The 22112-nt window shown below is 39.9% G+C and overlaps 1 long non-coding RNA gene across 2 annotated transcripts; it reads left to right on the forward strand.

Annotated features, from left to right (window-relative positions):
- The first annotated feature begins 467 nt into the window (after window positions 1–467).
- On the forward strand, window positions 468–4372 carry LOC104989699. 2 transcript variants are annotated; one of them, XR_825404.1, is made up of 3 exons: window positions 468–521; window positions 793–937; window positions 4288–4372. It is a non-coding gene; the product is annotated as an uncharacterized LOC104989699 (long non-coding RNA). The 2 variants fall into 2 exon arrangements; XR_825403.1 differs by lacking the exon at window positions 468–521 and adding an exon at window positions 526–565.
- Window positions 4373–22112: the final 17740 nt, after the last annotated feature.

Raw genomic sequence — 22112 nt, forward strand, 5'->3', positions numbered from 1 at the left:
AACCATATGGGTATTCCTCAAAAAAATAAATAGAACTACCATATGATCTAGCAATCTGCTTCTGAGTATTTATTCTAACTCAAAAAGATATGCACCCCCACATTCACTGCAGGATTACTTACAACAGCCAAGATGTGGAAACCACCTACCTGTTCACCAACGGCTGAATAAAGAAATCTGGCATATACGCACAATGGAGCATTATTCAGCCATAAAAAGAAGGAACTCTTGCCATTTCCAACAACAGAGATGAACTTCGAGGGCATTATGCTAAGTGAAATAAGTCAGATAAGACAAATACTCTTATAATCTCTCTTATGTGTAATCGACAAAATAATCACAAAACAAAAACCCAATCACAAACACAGATACAGAAAACAGACTTGTGGCTGCCAGAAGTTGGGTGGAGGTTAATAAGTGAAGGGAGTCTAAAGGTAAAAAGAAGAAAAATAATTTGGAGTATGATTAACACAGAGACTATCATGTCCTGGGAAAATTGATTCATGGAAATAAAACTCCTGGTAGGTTGGGGTGTACTAGAAGTAATACTAAGTACTTGCTCAAGGTAATAACCATTTTTATTTTTTCAGAGCCATTGGCATTCTATGATATGACATGATCCTTCAATCAGGAAATACATACAGAATATTTTTATCTAATCTAAAAAATTTTATCAACAAACTTATGTATTCTCTGAGCAGTTCGCAAGATCACTGTTGCCAGGGCTTTTTTTTTTTTTTGACAATGAGCGATTTCACTTGGTAATTTTTTCCCATTATATTGCATTGCCAGTTACTTGGCGGGAGAAATGCCCTTACAGGAATTTGACCTCTGAACAACATAAGCAACATGAACCAGATTTACCTTCCTACCTGAAACACCAAAAAAGTAAAGATGTATTTACAACAACGGTTCCCAAGACTTGGACGTCAGGCTGGTAAGACAGCGACCTAAAGTGGTTGGGTGGGGGGAGGGGCAGGGAGAATAAGGGGAGCCCTACAATTGTCCCTCTTCACTACCTTGAGTTTATAGGTCATGGGATAGTGGGACAGGGAGAGGAAACCCAGAGGGAGCCAGTAGACTCCCTGGGTTGAGAAAACAGAGCTGAGTCTAGGGAGACCAAGGCAGCACATATTCCAATAGATAGTTCTGCAGAGGGTCCTCCTTGAGTATTTAGCACACTACTCTAATGCAGGGGAGGAAACTGTTGGAGGCTGAGAACAGAACCACCTGAAAGAATTAGAGGAATATTCCTACAAGCCAGACTGGAAAAATCCACAGGGCACTGGTTAGAGTACTCAGAAAGTTTGCCTCAATAATGAGCACTAATTAATTCTAGACAAAACCCTGCTATGATCTTGCCTAAAAAAGTTTAAGAGCCATGGATGGACCTTGATGGCATTATGATAAATGAAATAAGCCAGACAAATAATGCATAGCATCACTTAAAAAAAAATCCTACATATAAATCAAACTTATAGAAATAGTAGAAAAGTGGTTGCTAGGGAGTGGGCTAGGGGAGGGGTAAAGGAAATAGGGGTTGTAAAAAGGGTACAAATTTTCATCCATAAGTTAAATAAGTTTGAAGAATCCAAAGTAAAGCAAGGTGACTATTCGGCTGACTATAAGGTAATAAATGTGTTAACTAGACTGGAATTTTTTCACAATGTATATGTGGTGATTTGATTTTGATTTCAAAAAATCAAATATGTAGTGATTTGATTTAAAAAAATCAATTGTGGTGATTTGATAAACATTTTATGTTTAAATATAATTTCATTTGTCAATTATACCTCAACAAAGCTGAAAAAAGAAAGAATGCTTAGGTATAAGATATGAAAGGTTAAACTTATCTCCAATAACTTTGAGCCCAGAACATCAAGAGTATTCATAGAAACACAAAAGTATATCTAGTGTTCAACAATGTCCATTTCATAATGTGTGCTATCCAATAAAAACAGTTACGAGGCATGAAATAAACAGGAAAATATGACCCATAGTGAGAAGACATTAATCAAAAACCAAGAATCACCATAGGTGTTGGAATTAATAAAGTACATTAAAATGGTTATATTGTGTTCCATATGATCAAAAAGCTATAGGGAAGGTGGAGTATGTTAAGTAGAGATACAGATGGCATTTTTAAAAAACTCAAATTGAACTTCTATAGAAGCAAACTACAATATGTAGGATTTAAGAAAAAAAAAAACCCAATACTTAATGGGATTAATGGCAACTTAGAAACTGAAGAAAGAATAATGATTTTGCAGATCTAGCAATAAAAATTATCCAAAATGAAACACGGGGAGAAAACCAGCGTTAGTGAGTTTTATCACAGATATTCAAACCTAGTTCAATATTTGAAAAATCTGTTAATGCTATCAATCATGTCAACAGGTTACAAAAGAAAATCATATGATCACATCAATAGATGCAGAAAAAGCATTTAACAAAATAAAAAAACCCATTAGTAAAAAGTCTCAACAAATGAGAAACAGAAAGGAACTTCAACTTGATAAAGAATATCTACCAAAAAAACCTACAGTTAACATACTTAACAGTGAGAAACTTGAAGTCTTCCCACCAAGATGAGGTACAAGACTAAAATGTCCCATCTCACTATTCCTATTCAGCATACTTGTTCTATTAATGCAGTAAGATAAGAATAGGAAATAAAAGGTTTATAGATTGGGACGTTATAAAACAAAAACTTTCTCTGCAGATGACATGATCCAAAAAATGGATAAACTCAAACTCCTGGAACTAGTAAGTGATTATAGTAAGGTTGCTGGATATATGGTTAATAACTGACAAAAGTTAACTACTTCTCTATATTCCAGCAGTGAAAAACAAGTACAATTTGAAATTAGGAAACAATTATCATCTACATTAGCCCCCCATCCAATGCAGTACTTGGAATATGTTTTTTTAAAACACATGTATATGATCTGTATGAAGTAAACTACCAGACTCTGAGTTCTTTCTTGATTTATTTTTTTAAATAAGTAAATGGAGAGAGATTCCATGTCCATGGCTAGGAAGACTCAATCTCGTCAAGATGTCTATTCTTCACAATTTCATCTATACATTCAATGAAATCTCAATCAAAATCTCAGCAAATTTTGTGAATATCAAATATGCTGATTCTAAATTTTATATGGCGAGGTAAAGGAAGTAGAATAGCCAACATGATATTAAAGGAGAAGAACAATTTTCAAATACTGATACTACTCAACTTCAAGATTTACTAAAAAGCTATAGTAATCAGAACAGTATGGTATTGGCGAAAGAATTTACATATAGATCAATGGAACATAGTGGAAAGCCCAGAAATGGATCCATGTAAATTTAGTCAATTGATTTTTGATAAAAGAGGCAACATAGAGCAACCAAGATAGTCTTTTTCAGCAAATGACACTGTAACAACTAGACATCCACAAGTAATGAATCTAGACATAGACTGTACACACTTTACAAAAACAACTAGAAAATGGATCACATGGAGTGTACCTAGTGGTCCAGTGGTTAGGACTCTGTGCTTCCACTTTGGGGGGTCCAGGTTTCATCCATGGTCAGGGTACCAAGATCCCACACATGCACAGGCAATCAAAAAACAAACAAACCGAAAAAAAACCAAACAAACAAATAGAGCTAAATGTAAAATGCCAAACTATAAAACTCTGAGAATAGAGAATAAAACCTACATGATCGTGGGTACAGCAGTGACTTTTTAGATACAACGCCAAAGTCACAATCCATGAAAAATAGATAATTGGATCTACACAAAGAATAAAGAGCACCAAAAATGGATTGAATTTCTTCTCTGCAACTTGAGTTTAGCATTTGTGGATTTGAAGTTTGTTGTTGCTTATCACCAGAACACGTATGTTTGCATAGGTTGTACATTATATGATTCCAGACTCCAAAAACTCTTAGAGAGAGGTAATCTTAAAGTCCTTGGGATGGTTGGACAATCTAGAAGGTGGCCTTCTTTGATTTCTTGTTCTAGCAGGAGTGGTGTCTTGACTGAACTATCATATAAGCTTAGGTATCTAGACAGAAACAGGCTTGATTAGATTTCAGAGAATTTATTTCACTGGGGGAAAAAAAAAGAACCTGACCAGCCATTTGTCAAGTCAACATATCAGTTTGTTATATTCACGGTACCATGCCCAGTATTGTAAATGCTGTCATTCTTTATTTACTAAAAACATAGTGTATGTGCAACCAAAAGTACCTGTACTACAATTTCTTCATCTCTCAGAGATAATGTTGTCTATTTTACAGGGTTGCAACCAAAACAAGAGGATTTCTCAAATGGCTCAGTGGTAAAGAATCTGCCTGCAATGCAGGAGACACAGGTTCCATCCCTATGTCGGGAAGATCCCTGGAGAAGGAAGCAGCAACCGATTCCAGTATCTTGCCTGGGAAATCCAGTGGACAGAGGAGCCTGGTAGATTACAGTCCATGGGGTTGCTAAAGAGCCAGATACAACTTAGTGACTAAACAACAACAACCAGAACAAGGCAGTACACAGAAAACCCTTGGCACGGTTTCTGACACAGAGTAGACATTTCACAAATAAGTGGTCTTTCTAATACCAACCCACTGGTCTACCATTCAAACTCTTCTCTGGGGAAATAATGGCAGAAGGGGAGACAGATCAGCCCAGAATCTTGCTAGCAAAGTGTAGTACCCAAACCAGCAGCATCACCACCTGGGAGTTTTATAGACATGCAGAATTTCAAACCTAACCCCAGACCTACTGAATCAGAATCAAGTGATTTGTCTACACATTCATATCTGACCACTGTTCTATCAAATTGCCCTATCCAGCACCTACCTTTCCATCCCATACGACATCTCTAGAGTTCCTAAGTAACTCTACCTAGATAACCTGCCAGCCTTCTTCACCCTACCTTCTCAGATCTTCATGCTTCCTCCCAGTCATTTTCTCCAGCAGACAAGAGGAGGGAATACGTGCTCAATCAGAGACAAGCTTCAGTACTGATGACTAACTGCTATTCTTTAAACCCTGTTAGGAAACGATGAAGTGGGATATATCTGATTTTCATGTGGTTTAGGGCTCCCCTGCTTATCAGTAAGTCATCAGACCCAGTTCTCTGTATTTATGTTAACAGAAAAGAAACTACAATGAGGGTTCATTATCAAGCAAACAAATAGCACTGGTGGGAGACTGTGGTCCACATGATAAGTGCTTTCAAATCGATCAAGAAAAGTATCTAACTCTGCTCTGTAACAACAGCTTTGTACATAAGAGACATTACTAGTTCTTAGAATCTCCATCATACCGGCCTTTAACCTCTGTCTATAGAATCTGAGGATGGCAGCTCCAAGCAGACTCCACCTTGGACAGAAAGTATTCAGCTGTGGCCATGTGTTAGAAAGGGGAGAGCTTTTGGTTCAAAGAGCCTGAATTTTAAGAAATTTAATTACATAAACAACCAGAAATGTAACTACACAGTCAGTGTGATGAAGTCCCCAAGGGGCAGCCTACCCAGCATTCCCACCTGGGAGGTATGGCCTGGACATGTTGTTACAACAGCACACGAGTCTGGGAGCTTGCTGGAAGAGAGGAGGGCAGAGGATATGGGAGAATACTCTTGGGCCAATAGGAACTCTTAAAAAACAGAATGATGAAGGGCACTCCCGCCATGGAGAGATCTCAGCCTGAGGCTGATGTCTGTCTTCATCCTGGATCACCAGATGCTCGCTAAGAAGAGCTTCTTCGGGGAGCAGCAAGGTCAAATAGTTTCCCTCCTCAGAGGAGCTTCCCTCCATCACCTCTGCATTTCTTAAGAGAGAAAGGGAGTACCGAAGTATAGAGGGCCTTAAAGACTTGAAACATGAGGGCTCCTGGAAAATACTCCAAAGACAGGTCTACCCGGGGCAGAAGCCTTGTAACTCAGATCAGAGAGGTCCTTCCACAATCCGAGGGTGAACAGCCACAGGAGCTCCAAGAGTGGCCCACACAGAGGTGTCTGTTTCATCTCAATGGCATCTCAGGGACAGAATGTGGTCTAGGCTGAGAAGATAACTGGGGACCATGAGGACTGTCAGGAAAGCATGTGGGTGGGAGCACAGAGACTGTGGTCCCTGATCTGCCTCCAGAGAGAAACTTCCCACATCATTTTTGTCTCTAGACTGTGCCTACGTGACCTGCACAACCCCACACCAAATTAGTCTATGCTGTTTCCATGTTTCTCTGACTAGACTATGGCTCCATCAAGGGCTGGATAGAGTATGAGTCTTACTCCTTTGGCATCCCTACCCTCTAGCAAAGAACCAGAACTTTGTAAATTTTATTTAAATGAACAGTGAGGTTTAGGTGCAAAGGTAACTTTAATTACTATTTCACTGATTCACAGACCTTTTGTTATGACCTGGCTGGTGTGGTTTGAAGTAAGAGATTAGAAACTATTACTAAATGATTACAGTGATTTGGTTGAAAACCTAAGAACTAAAGCTATAATCCCTTGATTCTCAAGGAAGAAATCCCAACCACAATACTAATGTGGTCTGAATGTTTACATTCCTCCCAAATTCCTATGTTGAGATCCTAAGCCCTCAACGTAATGGTATTAGGAAGTGGGGCTTTTAGAAGTTAATTAGGATTAGAAGGGCTCTGCCTTCATGGCTGAGGTAGTGTCCTTATTAAAAAAAAACAAAAACAAAAAACTCCAGAGAGCCCCCTTGCTTTCTTCCATTCAAATGAGGTCACAGTGAAATGACTTCATCTATGAGCCAGGAAATGGACTCTCACCTGACACTTGAATTTGCAGGGCCTTGATCTTGGACTTCTAGCCTCCAGAATTGTGATCAATTTGTATATAATCCATCCAATCTATGGGATTCTCTTACAGCAGCCTGAATGGACTAAGACAATCCATGAGGAAAGTAATATGCTTTCTTGGGAGTGCCCTGTTCTGTTTGATCAGCACAGCTGAGGAGGTTTTATGCAAAAAATTTAATGTCTTCCATTAAATTACAAAAATGGCTACAATTCTTCACCCCTTCCTGTATCTAGAGCTGTTGAAATGTAACTCTAAGGCCCCTACCGTTAAGGAGTGCAGTCTATTTCCCCGACCCCTTGACTCTGGACTGGCCTCGGGACTTGCTCTGGCACAGAATGTGAATGGAAGCAATGGTGTGCTGGTTCCAAGCTCAGGCCTCTAGAGACTTTGTACATTTCCACACTCTCTCTCGGAATCCGGCCACCACTATGTAAACAAACCCAGGCACGCCTGTTAGATAATGAAAGACACGTGGCCTGGTCACACATTGACTCAGCTGACAGCCAGCCAACTGCCAGATGTGTGAGGCCATCCTAGAACAGCAGCTCCAGAAATAGCTAACTGATACATGTAGAATGTAAAAAAACGGTTTCACTCTGGTCAGTAACACTGCTAGTTACATTCTACCTTCAATCGGACCAGAATCTCGCTTGTTTTAAAAGGGTTAAAGGGGAAAATAACCAAGTCCTCATATTTTTCCTTGACACAGATCTCCAGGATGAGTCCAAAAGCATAAATCCACTTGCAAATTTAATAGAACATTTTCCAGGTTTACTGGCAACTGGAAGCAATTGATAATAGTTGCATGCGAATCAAAACCTGTACTAACCTGAGCTGCTTTATACTGAAGAGTGTTTGCATGCTTGCAAGGTTCATTTACAAAGGCAACTTTAATGTAGGTGCTGATTGATTGCCAAAATGGCAGAGTTGAAGGGGTCTCTATTAAAGAGTTACAAGTACATGTTTGCTAGAAATAGGTTCAGCTCTGAGCGACCTAAGGCCCAAATGACAACAGTTTAAACTGAATAGCAGTTTCCCTCTCATAAACACCTGGGAAAGAAGATCAGGACTTCTATCTGGTTGCACCGCCATGGATGGCCTTGACTCCATGAGCTGAGATAGCAGCATGTGCATTCCAAGCAAGACAATAAAAGGAGGAAAAAGAACAGGCAAAAGCAGAGTAGGAGGATGGAGAATTCACCTACCTCCACAAACATATGAAAAATACATCTATGTGCAGGACAATCCTGAAAACTCACTAGAGAATGGCAGAAAAACTGTTCAACCGAGGCTGTAAGAAAGAGCTGCAGAGAATCAGGTAAGAGGGAGGAGAAGTCATTAGGTTGGGACCTGTGCCCCTGGAAGGGACTCAGAGGGACGAGGAGATCCTCCCAGGGGCAGAAGCTAGTTTGAGCTACATATTGGGTATCCTAGCTTTGGGGTCCAACACAGGGAAGATGAGCCCCCTTGGCTAGTTGGAGGGCAGTGAGATGAACAGGAGGACTGTGTGAAGCCTGGACTGCACTCATGAGGGGCGTGCAGATGCTTACTTGCTCCCTAAAAAGAGAGTGCGCTGAAAACTGCACAGCCACCCCGACGTGTGCTTCAGCCCAAGTAGAACAAAGGTGCCAACTCTGCCTGCCTGAGGACAGTACACAGTGGGGCATGAGTTGCCAGGGCTGAGGATGAGCTCAGCTGTGGCACACAGAGGCAGCTCAAAACGAAAGCAGCTAGAGTCAGGCAGGGGCAGTCACTACTGGCACTTACACAGGCAGTGCACAAGCAGCAGCTCCAATCGCTGTCTGAGGCTAGACCACCATTGCCCATACCCAACCCATGCCAAGATGGCACAGGCCCTTGCAGCACAGCTCCACACCAGGATGAGGGCAGTGGAAGCCAAGGGGAGAGCTCAGAAGTGAGAGATAAAGGAGGCTCAGACCTGAAGCACTGTCTGGACAGAGTGGGGCAATCATTATGGATGCTAATACAGGCAGCTCATCAAAAGTAGTCCAGGGCTCTGACCCTAGCTGAACCACCACAGCTCACATCCTGATCCATGCCAAATGCCCTCACCAGGCCCTTTTGCTCTAGCACTACCTCCCTCTCCAGTGCTAGAAGAGGGGAGTGTATACACTTAAAGGGAACAAAGCCAGCTCAAACGAATTTAAGAGGATAGAAATGTATTTTTTCTGACTATATGAAACTAGAAATTATACAGAGGAAAATGGGAAAAACACATATGCACACTTAACATCACTAAAAAAAATCCCAATGGGTCAATGAAGACATCAAAGAGGAAATCAAAAAATATCTCAAGACAAATGAAAGTAGAAACACAACTTTCTAAAAACTACAGGAGGCACCAAAACCAGTTCAAAGAAGGTAGTTTATAGCAAGACAAGTCTACCTCATGAAAAAAAAGTTTCAAACAACTTAAACTATTATCTAAAGGAATTAGAAGAATAAAGGTCAAAGTCAGCTGAAGAACAGAGATGAAGATCAGAGAGTAAATAAAAGAGACAACAACAAAAAAGTAAATATCAACGAAACCTTGAGCTGAATTGTTTCTGTTTTTAAAGACTGAAAAAAGAAAGGACAAGCTTTTAGACAGGCTCATCAAAAAGGCATGAGAGAGTATTCAAATAAAGGAATGAGGAGAAATAACAACCCATACTACAGAGACAAAAAGTCTTAATACCATGGCCTAATAGTTACATGCCAACAACGTGGACAACCCAGAAGAAATGGAAAAGCTTCTATTAGTAAAAATCTACAACCTGCCAAGACTGAATCAGAAATAAATAGAGTCTGAACAAACCAATAATTAGAAGTGAAACCGAATTTATAATAAAAAACTCCCAAGAGAAGTCCATGGCCGGGCAGCTTCACAGGAGAATTCTACCAAACATAAAAAGAGTTAATACCTAACATTCACAAACTATTCCAAAAAAATGGAACAGGAAATACTCCCAAATTCATTCTATGAGGCCACCATTACTCTGGTACCAAAGTAGACAAAGACACTACTAAAGAAGAAAATTATAGGCCAGTAACTTCAATGAATATAGATGCAAAAATATTAGCAAGCTGACTTCACTAATATATAGAAAAAGATCATACACCACAGTCAAGTGGGATTTATTACATGGATGCAAGGAAGGTTCAGTATACACAAATCCATCAGTATGATACAACACATTAACAAATCCAAGGATAAAAATCATATGATCATCTCAACAGACACAGAAAAAGCATTTCACAAAATTCAACATTCATTCATGAAAAAAACTCTCAAAGTTGGTATTGAGGGAACATTTCAATATAATAAAGACCATTTATGATAGATCCACAACTAGCATCATACTCAGTGGTAAAAAGCTGAAGTCCTTTCTTCTAAATTCCAGAATAAGACAAGGATATCCGTTCTCATCACTTCTGTTTAATATGGTATTAAAATTCCTAGCCATAGCAATCAGACAAGAAAAATAAAAGGCACTCAAATTGGAAGGGAAAAAGTAAAACTGTCACTGTTTGCAGCTGACATGATACTACATACAGAAAACTCTGAAGTCTCCACCTACAAAATTTTAGAACAAACGATTCAGTAATGATGTAGGATACAAGAGTAATAAACAAAAATCCATTGCTTTTCTATGCACACATAATGAATTATCAGAAAGAATGAAAACAATCTCCACTTAAAATTGCATTGAAAAAGAATACCTAAGAGTAAACTAAATCAATGGAGGTGATTGCCCTATACTCTCAAAACTATAAAACACTGAAGAAGGAATGTAAAAATGACCCAAAGAACTGAGAGGATATACTGCATCCTTGGATTGAAGAATATTGTTAAAATGGTCACACTATCCAAAGCAATCTACATGTTTAATGCAACCCCTATTAAAATACCCATGACATTTTTCACAGAACTAGAACAATGTTAAAATTCATATGGAAACAAACAAAAAAAAAAAAATTGCTGAAACAATCTTGAGAAAAAAGAACAATCCTGTTCGTGTGATGTTCCCTGACATCATATTAAACTATAAAAGTACAGTGATCCAAACAGCATGGCACTGGCACAAAAGCAGACATGTAGATCAGTGGAACAGAATTGAGAGCCCAGAAATAAAGCCATGCACTTATGGTCAATCTTTAACAAAGGAGGCAAAAATATACACTAGAGAAAAGATAATTTCTTCAATAAGTGGTGCTGGGAAAACTGGACAGCTGCATGTCAGAGAGTGAGATTAGTACATGGCCTCATACTATATACAAAGAAACAAACAAAAAAAAATCTCAAATTCAAAAAAGGATTAAAAGACCTAACTGTAAGACCTGAAACCATAAAATCCTTAGAAGAGAACATAGAACACCCCTTTGACATAAATGGCAGTAAAAATTTTTGTATGTCTCCTCAGGCAAAAGAAACAGAAGCAAATATAATAAAATGGGGCTTAAACTTAAAAGCTTTGCATAGCAAAGGAAACTACTGACCAAAAAAGAAAAAAAAGGAAAAAAAAAAACTTACTGAGCGTGAGAAAATATTTGCAACTTCATGGTAAGAGGTTAATATCCAAAATACCTATACAACTTTTACAACTTAATCTCAAAAAACTCAGTTTTCAAAATGAGCAGAAGACCTGAATAGACACTTTCCCATACATACAGATGGCCAACAATTGTGTGAAAAAATGCTCAACACCACCAATCAAAGAAATACAAATCAAAACCTCGGTGAAATATCAGCTCACACTAGTCAGAATGGTTATCATCAAAAAGAATACAAATAACAAAAGCTGGAGAGGACGCAGAGAAAAGGGATTTACAATTTACATTCCCACAGTTGGTGCAAATGTAAACTAGTGCAGCCAGTATGGAATATAATATGGAGGTTTCTTAAAAGATTAAAAATAGAACTACATATAATCTAGGACGGAGAAGGCAATGGCACCCCACTCCAGTACTCTTGCCTGGAGAATCCCATGGACAGAGGAGCCGGGTAGGCTGCAGTCCATGGGGTTGCACAGAGTCGGACATGACTGAATCGACTTAGCAGCAGCATAATCTAGAATTCTACTCCTGGGTATACATCTAAAGTGAAAGTGAAAGTTGCTCAGTTGTGTCCACCTCTTTGTGACCCCATGGAATTCTCCAGGCCAAAATACTGAAGTGAGTAGCCTTTTCCTTCTCCAGGGGATCTTCACAGCCCAGGGATCAAACCTAGGTATCCCACATTGCAGGCAGATTCTTTCCCCACAAGGGAAACCCAAGAATACTGGAAAGGGTAGCCTATCCCTTCTCCAGAGGATCTTCCTGACCCAGGAACAGAAATATCCAAATAAAATGAAAAAACTAACTGAAAGATACATGCATCCAAGCATGTATACAATAACCAAGATATGAGACCAACCTTAGTGTCCTTCAACAGATGATTTGATAAAGATGAGATATATATAAACACTTACACAAAAACACATACATTATCTATTAAAAATATGAGATTGTCCTATTTGCAATAAAGTGGATGGACCTGGAGAGCATTAGGGTTAGTAAAGTAAGTCAGAGAAAGACAAATACTGTGTGGTATCACTTATATCCAGAACCTAAAAAGTAATACAAATGAATGAATACAACAAAAGAGACACAGACTCACAGATAGAACAAACAAGTAGTCACCAGTGGTGAGAAGAAAGGTTGGAGGGGCAAGATAAGATGGGTATGGGATGAAGAGACATAAATTTGTATGTATTAAATCAATAAGCAACAAGCATATACTGTACAGTAAGAGAAATATAGCTATTATTTTGTAGTAACTTGAAATGGAGTACCATCTATAAAACTATTGAATCACTAGGTTGTATAGCTGAAACTATATAATGTCATCATTTTATTAGTCTCGTCCCAGCCACAGCTAGCTGCAAGAAGACTCAGAAAGGGAATCTTTGAGAGACCTAGTGTTTAGCTAAAAACTGGATTACTATGGAATTTGGAACACAACAGACCATGTCACAGAATGTTTAGTATCTTATTACACATTTTACTCAGTGTCAATAAGGGAATCTTTAACTTTCAAAGGAGCTGTGTTCTCAATTGTATTTACACATCAGTTGTTTTGTAACCCTGGAAAGTAACTCCTCACTGAAATAGTATTGTTTGAGGATTATGTTCCCAGACCAATAAACAAAACCTATTTTAGCCTACAGTGTCTTTGAAATACGTTTTTTCATCTATAGTTAATTCATTATTTCAAGAGAAAAATATAGTCCTAATGACTGCAGACTGTTTCTATCTCAGGAACATAATGGAACCTCCTGAAACAGCAAAGGTTGAAGAGAAAGGGCGCCCCTCTTGAGCCGCATGGATGCCTTACATTTGCATCAGAAAAAAGTCTCCCTAAGACATTAGTCATACTATAAAATTCAGGCTTCGAGAACAGGGCACTCCAGAGGGTAATGACCATACTCCATCCCATTTTAGCTTAGTCATCTTTTATTTGATGGGGGAGTTGCGCTCCTGGAGACTATGTGGCCCCAGTCATATTCACAAAATACATGAAGACGAGGGCAGTCCTGAGCTATCCTCAGTTTGAGGCAGTCTTCTGCTTCCACTCTGCCCCAGCTCCAGGTTTCAGCAAGGGCAGCTGCAAGTACGGCCAGCCCCTTAATGACCAGCCTTTGACCACGCGCATTATTGGCTTCATCAGAGAAGACACTGTGTGTGTGATAAACACATCCACAGCCCCAGAAACACAGGGTCCAAGCAATAGAGAACAGGGCAAGAGAGAGAGTAAAATATGAGGATTCATGTCAGCTGATCCGTCATTTTCTAGACACCTAAATTGTAGGGGACATGGACCATGAGGCACTGCCAACACATAGATGTCTAGAATGACTTAATTGGGCAGTGTGTTTTCTGCTCCCACCAAGCAGTTCTCCATCTCTGACAGATGTCTTTCCTGATAATCACAGGGAGCCTTGCTCCTTTGAAAGCTATTGATTAATGCATCCACCTTAGAAACCTTTTCACTGGGCTGCTTAGGGGAGTTTTAAGAAGTCTTCTTCATATTTTCAAGCCTTCTAAAAATTCTTGTAGACCATATGGAGTAGAGAGATAAAGGTTTCCAGGGGCAAGCTTTAAATGGGCTTAACTTCTTTTGTGGGCTAGCCTTCAGAAATTTGCTTTGGTAAATGGCCAAAGGACTTGCTTAATGATAACACAGCTTTCTTTTTACTTGTTTTATAGCAGGAAGAGGTTGAGTGGCATTTTTTTCTCAAGTGGACTAAGTTTTTTTAAGAGGTTGAGTTTTGACTTGACTTCAATCAAAAGGAAAGTCTGAGAACTTTCCTGTGGGTACATACAAAATTACTTTTTCTCTTTTCACCGAATTTGAGGTCAGAGGGAGAATCAAAGCCCTATAAAGCCCTTCTGCCACTTCCTGTGAGGAAGCTGGAATAGTGCAGACACTATCACAAGCTTCCAAGAATAGGAACTATATGCACAGATGAAGGACTAACACACACGGGGCTCAGAGTACTGAGATTCCCAGTGTGAGATCCAAGCGGCTTCCGGCAGAGCTTAGAGCTCCCTTCTCTTCCAATGACCAGATAAGCCCTAAACCCCTACCCAAGAGATCTTTCTGAACAGTTTTTTCTGGGCATTTAATACCAGCCAGCAAAGCCTGTCCTCAGATTCTAGCAACTAACCTTCTTTTCCTCCCAAGAATGTTGGGATATTTGAAAATGTTTTCTATTGAGTGAGGATTCAGAACATAATATCCTCATGTAACACTTCTCTCACCAAGAAAGTAGGTTGGTTTGGCTATCCCCTCAGTGGAACAGCTGGGGTGATGATCAGAGTATTTGCCAACACAAAGGCATGTCCAAATGAATGTTGGCCAATATGTCAGGTAAGTACATACTGCAGAATGTCACCCCCATCACGAGTGGGGAGACATCCCATGGTGACTAGTATCCAGACTAGGACATTCCTCCCTTGTTACTGTCTTTCTTAAAAAGAGAGGGCATAGCTCTTTGTGGCCTGGGGCTTTTTTTTTTTTTTTTTTTAAAGAGAATTCACCCTTCCCCCTCTGGAAGTTTGAGGGACAGTCTCTAAGATTTGGTTAAGGCTGAGAATTTATTTGTAGATTCCAAACATGTTTATCATTTGTAGAATGCCCCTTAAGCTTCTAAATCACTCACAAAGATCTGTCAACTCTATCTTCTAAGTAGCCCCAAATCATTCTGGCCTTTGGTCTCTTCTGAGACTTAGGTCAGGCACACATTATGTCTTGTCTGGATTTCTTATAACTAGTCCCACAGGTATGCCCTGTAACCCAGCCCGCAAACACATACAGGGAGGGTATTCTAAGCACAAACCTGACTGAGTCATTTCAGTGCTTAAAATAATTAAAGGCTGCTTTGTGTAAACCTTGGGCTTCCCTTGTGGCTCAGCTGGTTAAGAATCTGTCTGAAATGAGGGAGACCTGGTTCAATCCCTGCATTGGGAAGATCCCTGAGAAAGGAAAGGGTACCCACTCCAGTATTCTGGCCTACAGAATTCCATGGACTGTATAGTCCATGGGTTGGAAAGAGTTGGACACAACTGAATGCCTTTCACTTCACTTCATTTTGTGTAAACCTCTAATATTTTCAGGCACTTTGTGAGGTACCCCTGCAATAATCCCTCATTCTCCAATCTAAGGCCAATGTTCTAACCAAGCCCAACTACTTCAAGTTCCTGAAGGCAGTCTTCAGGACTTCCTCATGTCCCAGAGTTCAGGACTTCTCCCTCCATCTGGAATGCAGGCTGTAAGCCATCCCTGCCCTCTCTAGGACTTTGCTCTCTATGATCTCAGAGCCTCACCTAAAGACGTCTACTGAGTGATTCTTTTACAAATCCTGTATCTTTGTCACAACACCCGTCCCCACAAAGTGTCAAGACCCTTATTCAATCATTTGGGAATAAACTAGATATTTACTCCCAGATTGAGGGCAGTAGAAGAAAGAATGTCTTAGGAGGACACTTACTTCTCTGGATAACTTTCATGAATTCACTTAGTCTCTTTCAGGTTGCAGTATACAGCATTGTCTTATATAAGTTAAAATGAAAAAAATCTTATTTCATATAGTTTAATATGTAAACTGCTCTGTGAAATGCAGCTAATTAATCCCTGTCTGTCAGGTCTATCGTGGTTCAAAGCTTGGAGGTCAGAACTGGGTGAGAATTCCAGCTTTGACTACCAGCTGTGTAGACTGTGGATAAGTTATTTAAACTTTGGGGGCCTCAGTTTCCTCATCTATAAAACTGGAAAAAATTCAAGGCCTTCTTCATAGAGAAGTTTTGAAAACTGAATGAGATGATTTGCAGCAAGGGCTGAGTTCACCATTCTCTAAGTGGTAGTTATTGTGAGCAAATATGATGGTATGTGGAGCCCACTTTGTAAATGCTTTAATTTTAATTGCTCTTTGAATAGCTTAACAGTATAACTAATTTACAATCTGATTACTTGGAGGATGAACACTATCTTTAGATCCTGAGTACCTTCCTCACTATTTAAAAGCCTCTGTTTCCCCCTCAGTGTTGATTAGGATTCTGGGTGGATGTGTCCACATGCTTTCTTCTCTCCTTCCCCTCCACGTGGTCCATGTGCCACCATCATGAGTTTCAAGGGTTGAAATAGAATTACTTGGGACCCAAGCACCTGCCCCATTCCCTTTCTTATACTCCCATTAACTCATGAGAAAGCCAAAGAAGTAGTCAAGAAGCGATGCTTGGACAGGTGTATTATGAGGCTATTTAACAGCAAGATCGCAATAAAACCATCCTTGTTTGCAAGAATAAGTCATAGGTGACCATGCTTCTTGGTGGGATGACTCCTAGCTTGGCCTCATTTTCACAGGGAGCCCCAGCCTGAGTCTATGAACTACCTCAACCTCTGGCCCCCTCAGTCCAGAGAAAGGTGCTCACCCCGGGCAGCTTCACCCGCCAGCGTCCCAAGGCACTCACTTCACCACTTTCTACTGTTTCCGCTTTGCTGGCTTTTTGACCAATGTCCACATGGTTCTCCTCTTATCAGAAATGACCTGGTGAGATCTAGGTCTTCTGACTTCAGGGAGAAGTTATCTTTCTAGAAGGCTTTATGTTGAAGTTCTTCAGAAATAAAGACACACATTCCCAGAGGTGATCCAAAGCCCAAGTGAGTGGAACCATTATGCCAGCTATGCTGAGCTTCTCCACACCCACCACTCCTGGCCTTCTTCCCAATGGGGTTTAGAGGAGCTGATGGGGTAGAGTGGGAATGGGGTGACAGGAAGGCCTCTGCTTCTTGCTTAACCCAGGCCCCAGCCAGAGGCCCCTGGGAGCGGCCACTCGGCCCCAGCTCTGCATCCCCTTCCCCAGTCATCACTGCTGTTCACTATGGGCCAGTCCTGTACCTGGAGAGTAAACCAAGGAGACTATGCCCTGGCTCAAATGACCAGCTTCCTTGTTGTTGCTGCTCTGACCTTGTTGGCTTCTCATTCTGATAACTGACCTTCGCGTGATTACAGTGAACAGGCCCCATCTGTTCCCAGGTCCACCCACACTGCCTCTTGATCATTTGCCTAATACATTAGTTCTGGAGGTGATGGACTGCCTAGTGTCCCCAGTCCTCCCGAGGGCCCATGGCCTCTATCTTACAACCCAGCTGGAACTTGATATATGATATGCGGTGTGGGGTGGGGGACAGCTGACATGTCCTACTGGAGATAGGGAGAAGATGGGCAGAAGAGAGAAGACAAGAGAAGAGATAAAGGCACAGCAAAGACAGAGTGGAAAGAGCATTCAGGAAGAAAACGCTGGAGAGATGCCAAATAGCACAGCTGTTAGGAGTCTAGTACTCAGCTCTCCTGCCTCAAATAGTTTTGAGGGACTGAATACAATTTGGTTTTACCCACCGGATTCATCAGGGGCCTCCCAGAGCTTTTGGAGCAAGGTCAGGAGAAAACACAGAAAGTTACACTAATCATTCCTTCTCAGCAGTTAATTTAACAAAGGGTGTGCACCTGCAAAGCAGCAAGGCCATTCCTAATTGCTGCCTTAAAATAGCCCAGCTTTTAAAAAATTTCCTTGCTTCCTTTTTATCTTTGACTAAGTGCAATCCTCAGGGGAGTGTGTCTTCTGTCTGGTCACAGCCACTATGACATCTCAGTCTACAAATGGTGCCCCGTGACCTGTGCCTGCTGAGCCCTAGTAGCTATGGACGGGACCCTGAACTGAGTTCCAAATTTCTCCCTCTGTGTAAGACTCATAGGATATTATGCTAAGTGAAATCAGTCAGACAGAGAAAGACAAATACTGTATGACATCACCTATATGTGGAATCTAACAGATATAACAAACCAGTGAATATAACAAAACAAGAGGCAGATTCATAGATAAATAGACAAGCTAGTGGTTACCAGTAGGGGGAGAGTAGCAGGGAGGGACAGATAGGGGGATGGGGAATAAGAAGTACAAACTATTCGGTATAAAATAAGCTAGAAGGATATATAGTACAACACAGGGAATATAGCAAACATTTTATACTGACTATAAATGAAGTGTAACCTTTTAAACTGTGAATCACTGTTGGAAAATTCCATGGACAGAGGAGCTTGTTGGGCTCCAGTTCAAGGGGTCTCAAAGAGTTAGACGTGACGGAAGACATATATTGTATATGTTACAGGTGTACATCAACTGTATTTCAATAAAAGAATTCTTTAAAAAAATTCTTTTTATTGGATCAGTTTTCTGGGCCTATTTAGAAGTTTATATATATATACACACACACACACACCACATACACACACAATCTTTTTAAAATTTGATGGTGCCATGATCCCTCCTCTCTCCATCACCATTCCTAGAAAGATCTGCCTTCTATATCAGGGTTTTTTTTTTTTTTTTTTTTACCTCTGTCACTAGTTACGCACTGAGATCTAGGTACACTAATGATAATAAAAGCAGCTAATATTTACCAAGAACTTCTTCTCTGGCAAGCACGAAGGGCTTTATTATCTCATTTTATCCTCATGGTCTGTAGGTGCTTTTATCTATAGACAATGATTTCCTGCACTGTGACAGAACAGGGGTCCTGAAAAGCTTATGTAAGACACCCAGAAATGACTCAGAAAGAGAGAATTCCCTAGGACTGAAAACAACATAGGAGAAGCTGGAGGCCAGGGTGGTAAGTAAGCCCAATGGTTTTAGTTGCCCTGGGATGTAGGCTGTTTTTCCCAACCAAGGAGTTTGGATTTTAATAGTCATTTGGGAAAGGAAGGCCAAGGCTTGAACTAACTCCAGATAAAAAGCTGGAACTTAAATGCCTGTATTAGGGGAAAAGAGCACAGGGGAGCAGAAAAAAACTGATCTAAGCATCCATGTTGAGAAATTAACCATGAATTAAATCCTAAGAAAGTAACAAAAAGCAAAAATTAAACACATGCAAGCCAGCTGAAGCTAGAGCCCTTGAAGATGTACAACTACAGTGGAGAGAGGGGAGTTGAAAAAAATTCTGTCCACAAAGGGAGACCGCAGAGAAACTTGCCTGTCTTGTCTTCATCTTGAATTAAGGACCAAAGGCTCCGGGAATTCATAAACATGGGCCTCCCCAGCTCAGACTGGAGCAGGCAAGCAAATAAATAAGCATAAACGGAGTCCCTGGTTGGCAAGACCCCAGAGCACCTGGCAGATGCAAAGGCAAGGCCTCTGATGCAAAGCATACCGTCCACACTAGCTTCCCCCACTCACCATCAGAAGAAGGGGCCCCGAAGACCGTCAACTTCACTCACGCCTGCTGTCCTCGGTGGCCAAGTCCACATCTATCCTTTATAAGTGTGGACTCTCAACGTGTGATGCTGGAATAATCACCTGCATCAGCATCACCTGGAACTCGTTAGAAATGCAAATCCCTGGGGCCCAGCTCAGCCCTCCCTGAACCAGGCCTCTGGGGTGGATCCCAGCCCCCTGTTTAACAAGCCTTCCAGGTGATTCTGATACACTCAGTTTGAGAACTTTATACCCATTCTTCCTCCTGCTGGGGAAGAAGAAAACCTTCTTCTACCCTTCTAGGTTTTTCTCACTGGCCTAATAATTAAAGTAACGTAAGACAGATTAACAGGAGAAAATCAAATTTTCACAAAAGGTTCAAGAAAGATAAAGTGAAGTCTATATGTCATCTTGAGCTAAGGAATAGGATGGAGTCCTGGGTCTTCCAAGGCCAGAGAGAGTCATTCACAGGATGATAAGAAAAAGAGCAGATCTCTGGTTATTAGATGTGTGCCTGGCCACAGACATGGAGCCGCTTTGATAAAACTGATCTCTAGTAGTAACTCTTTTTGTAGGAAAATTCTCCAGTTTCCCTGACTCTGGGAAAGACTGAAGGCAAAAGAAGAAGAAAGCAGCAGAGGATGAAGTGGTTAGATAGCATCACTGACTCAATGGACATGAATTTGAGCAAACTCTAGGAGAGAGTGGTGGACAGGGGAGCCTGGCATCCATGGGGTCGCACACGACTTAGTGACTGAACAACAATAACCCTTTTTGTGGGAAAAATCTCCAGTTTAAATTCTTTTAGGTAGTTAAGGGAGAGGCAGTTGTTTTCTCTAGAGTCCACAAGGTTTTCACTTACCTTCAGCTAACAATAATCCACATGTCAAAATATCACACATTGAGGAGGCCCATTCTGAATCCCTACATTCCCGAGGACTGCCACCAAGACAGACATATTCAATAAATTACAATAAGACTGGGAATTATCACTCTAGATCCTAAGTATATCCTTATGTCTACCAAACCTTAAACATAATTTTCAGATTACCGAACAGAGATTTTATTTATTTTTTTGGTTCTGAAACCTGGGAAAAAATTTTATGTTTAAAGCAGTGGAACATATATGAGTCATTCTTTTCACATTTTGTATAAAACAGTAGACCCTTTAAACAAGTAGGGTTTCAGCTTTAAAAATGAAATCTTCTCACATGATTATTTATAACCTGTTTATGTAATAATTAACATATGACTGAAAGATACCAATTACTTTCACATGAATAGAGCATCATTTACATAAATTATAATGCTAATAATCTTCTATTTTCAGTCTACAATTTGGGTGTATGTGCTGTGTTTTTACTTTTCTTTTAGAAAAGATCCACTCTTCTTAAATAGAATGAGTATTCCATTGTTTGAACACACAAATAGTTTTGAATTTAAATAGTTTAAATAGTTTTGAAATTAGGACATCTTGGTTGGGACACAACTAAATCATCTGGTCATCTCTGCTTCCTCATATTTTGAGTTATTAATTCTTATATACCAGTGTTCAGAGTGTTTATTTCAACTTTATACAGGTCTGAAATTATGATAGACATCATTAAAATAAGAACTTTTATTTCATGAAGCCTATGACATCATGCTTTCTATTTCATATTGTTGTTTCATCAGAAAATATGTTCCATAAATTTCTCTGGGTCATACTGTAATAAAGACTTATTGTTTTATTGCTTTAGCCAGAATGTTGGGATCCTGGGGTCGGGGGGTCCTTGGGAGCTCTGCATTGGCAGAACTACTACAAACTGGAATCTATTTGCTCCGTTCTGTGACTCTAGAATTTAATTGGATACTTTATTTAAAAATGATCAGTTCCTGGTACAAGCTGTACACCATTAATTATTTACAACAAAACATCCCATTCAAATGATAAGAGCTTTTATGTCTATCATGCTAAGCATGTCTAATTTCAAGATTTTAGACCAATGTAATCAATGATCAGAATAACCTTTCTATAAGTTAAAGTATAGTTGACATAATATGTTAGTTTCTGGAATACGGCAAAGTAATTCAGATACATATACATATATATATATATTCTTTTTTCAGATCTTTTCCATTATAGGTTATTATGAGACATTGAATATAGTTTCAATGTCTCATATGTTTCAATATAGTGGGTCCTTGTTTCTTTTATATATAATAGTGTGTATCTGCTAATTTCAAACTCCTAATTTATCCCCCACCTTTGGTAACAATAAGTCTGTTTTCTATATCTATGATTTTTTTTTGTAAGTAAGTTCATTTGTATCTTTTTTAAGATTTCACATATAAGTGATATCATATAATATTTGTCTTTCTGACTTACTACCCTTAATATGATCATCTTAAGATCCATCTATGTTGCTGTAAATGCCATTATTTAATTCTTTTTTATGGCAGAGTTTTATTCTATAGTGTGTGTGTGTGTATGTGTGTGCACACTCACATATGTCTTGGCTACTG

The sequence above is a fragment of the Bison bison genome, unplaced genomic scaffold (assembly GCF_000754665.1).
Source record: "Bison bison bison isolate TAMUID 2011002044 unplaced genomic scaffold, Bison_UMD1.0 scf7180017864162, whole genome shotgun sequence".
NCBI lineage: Eukaryota > Metazoa > Chordata > Mammalia > Artiodactyla > Bovidae > Bison > Bison bison.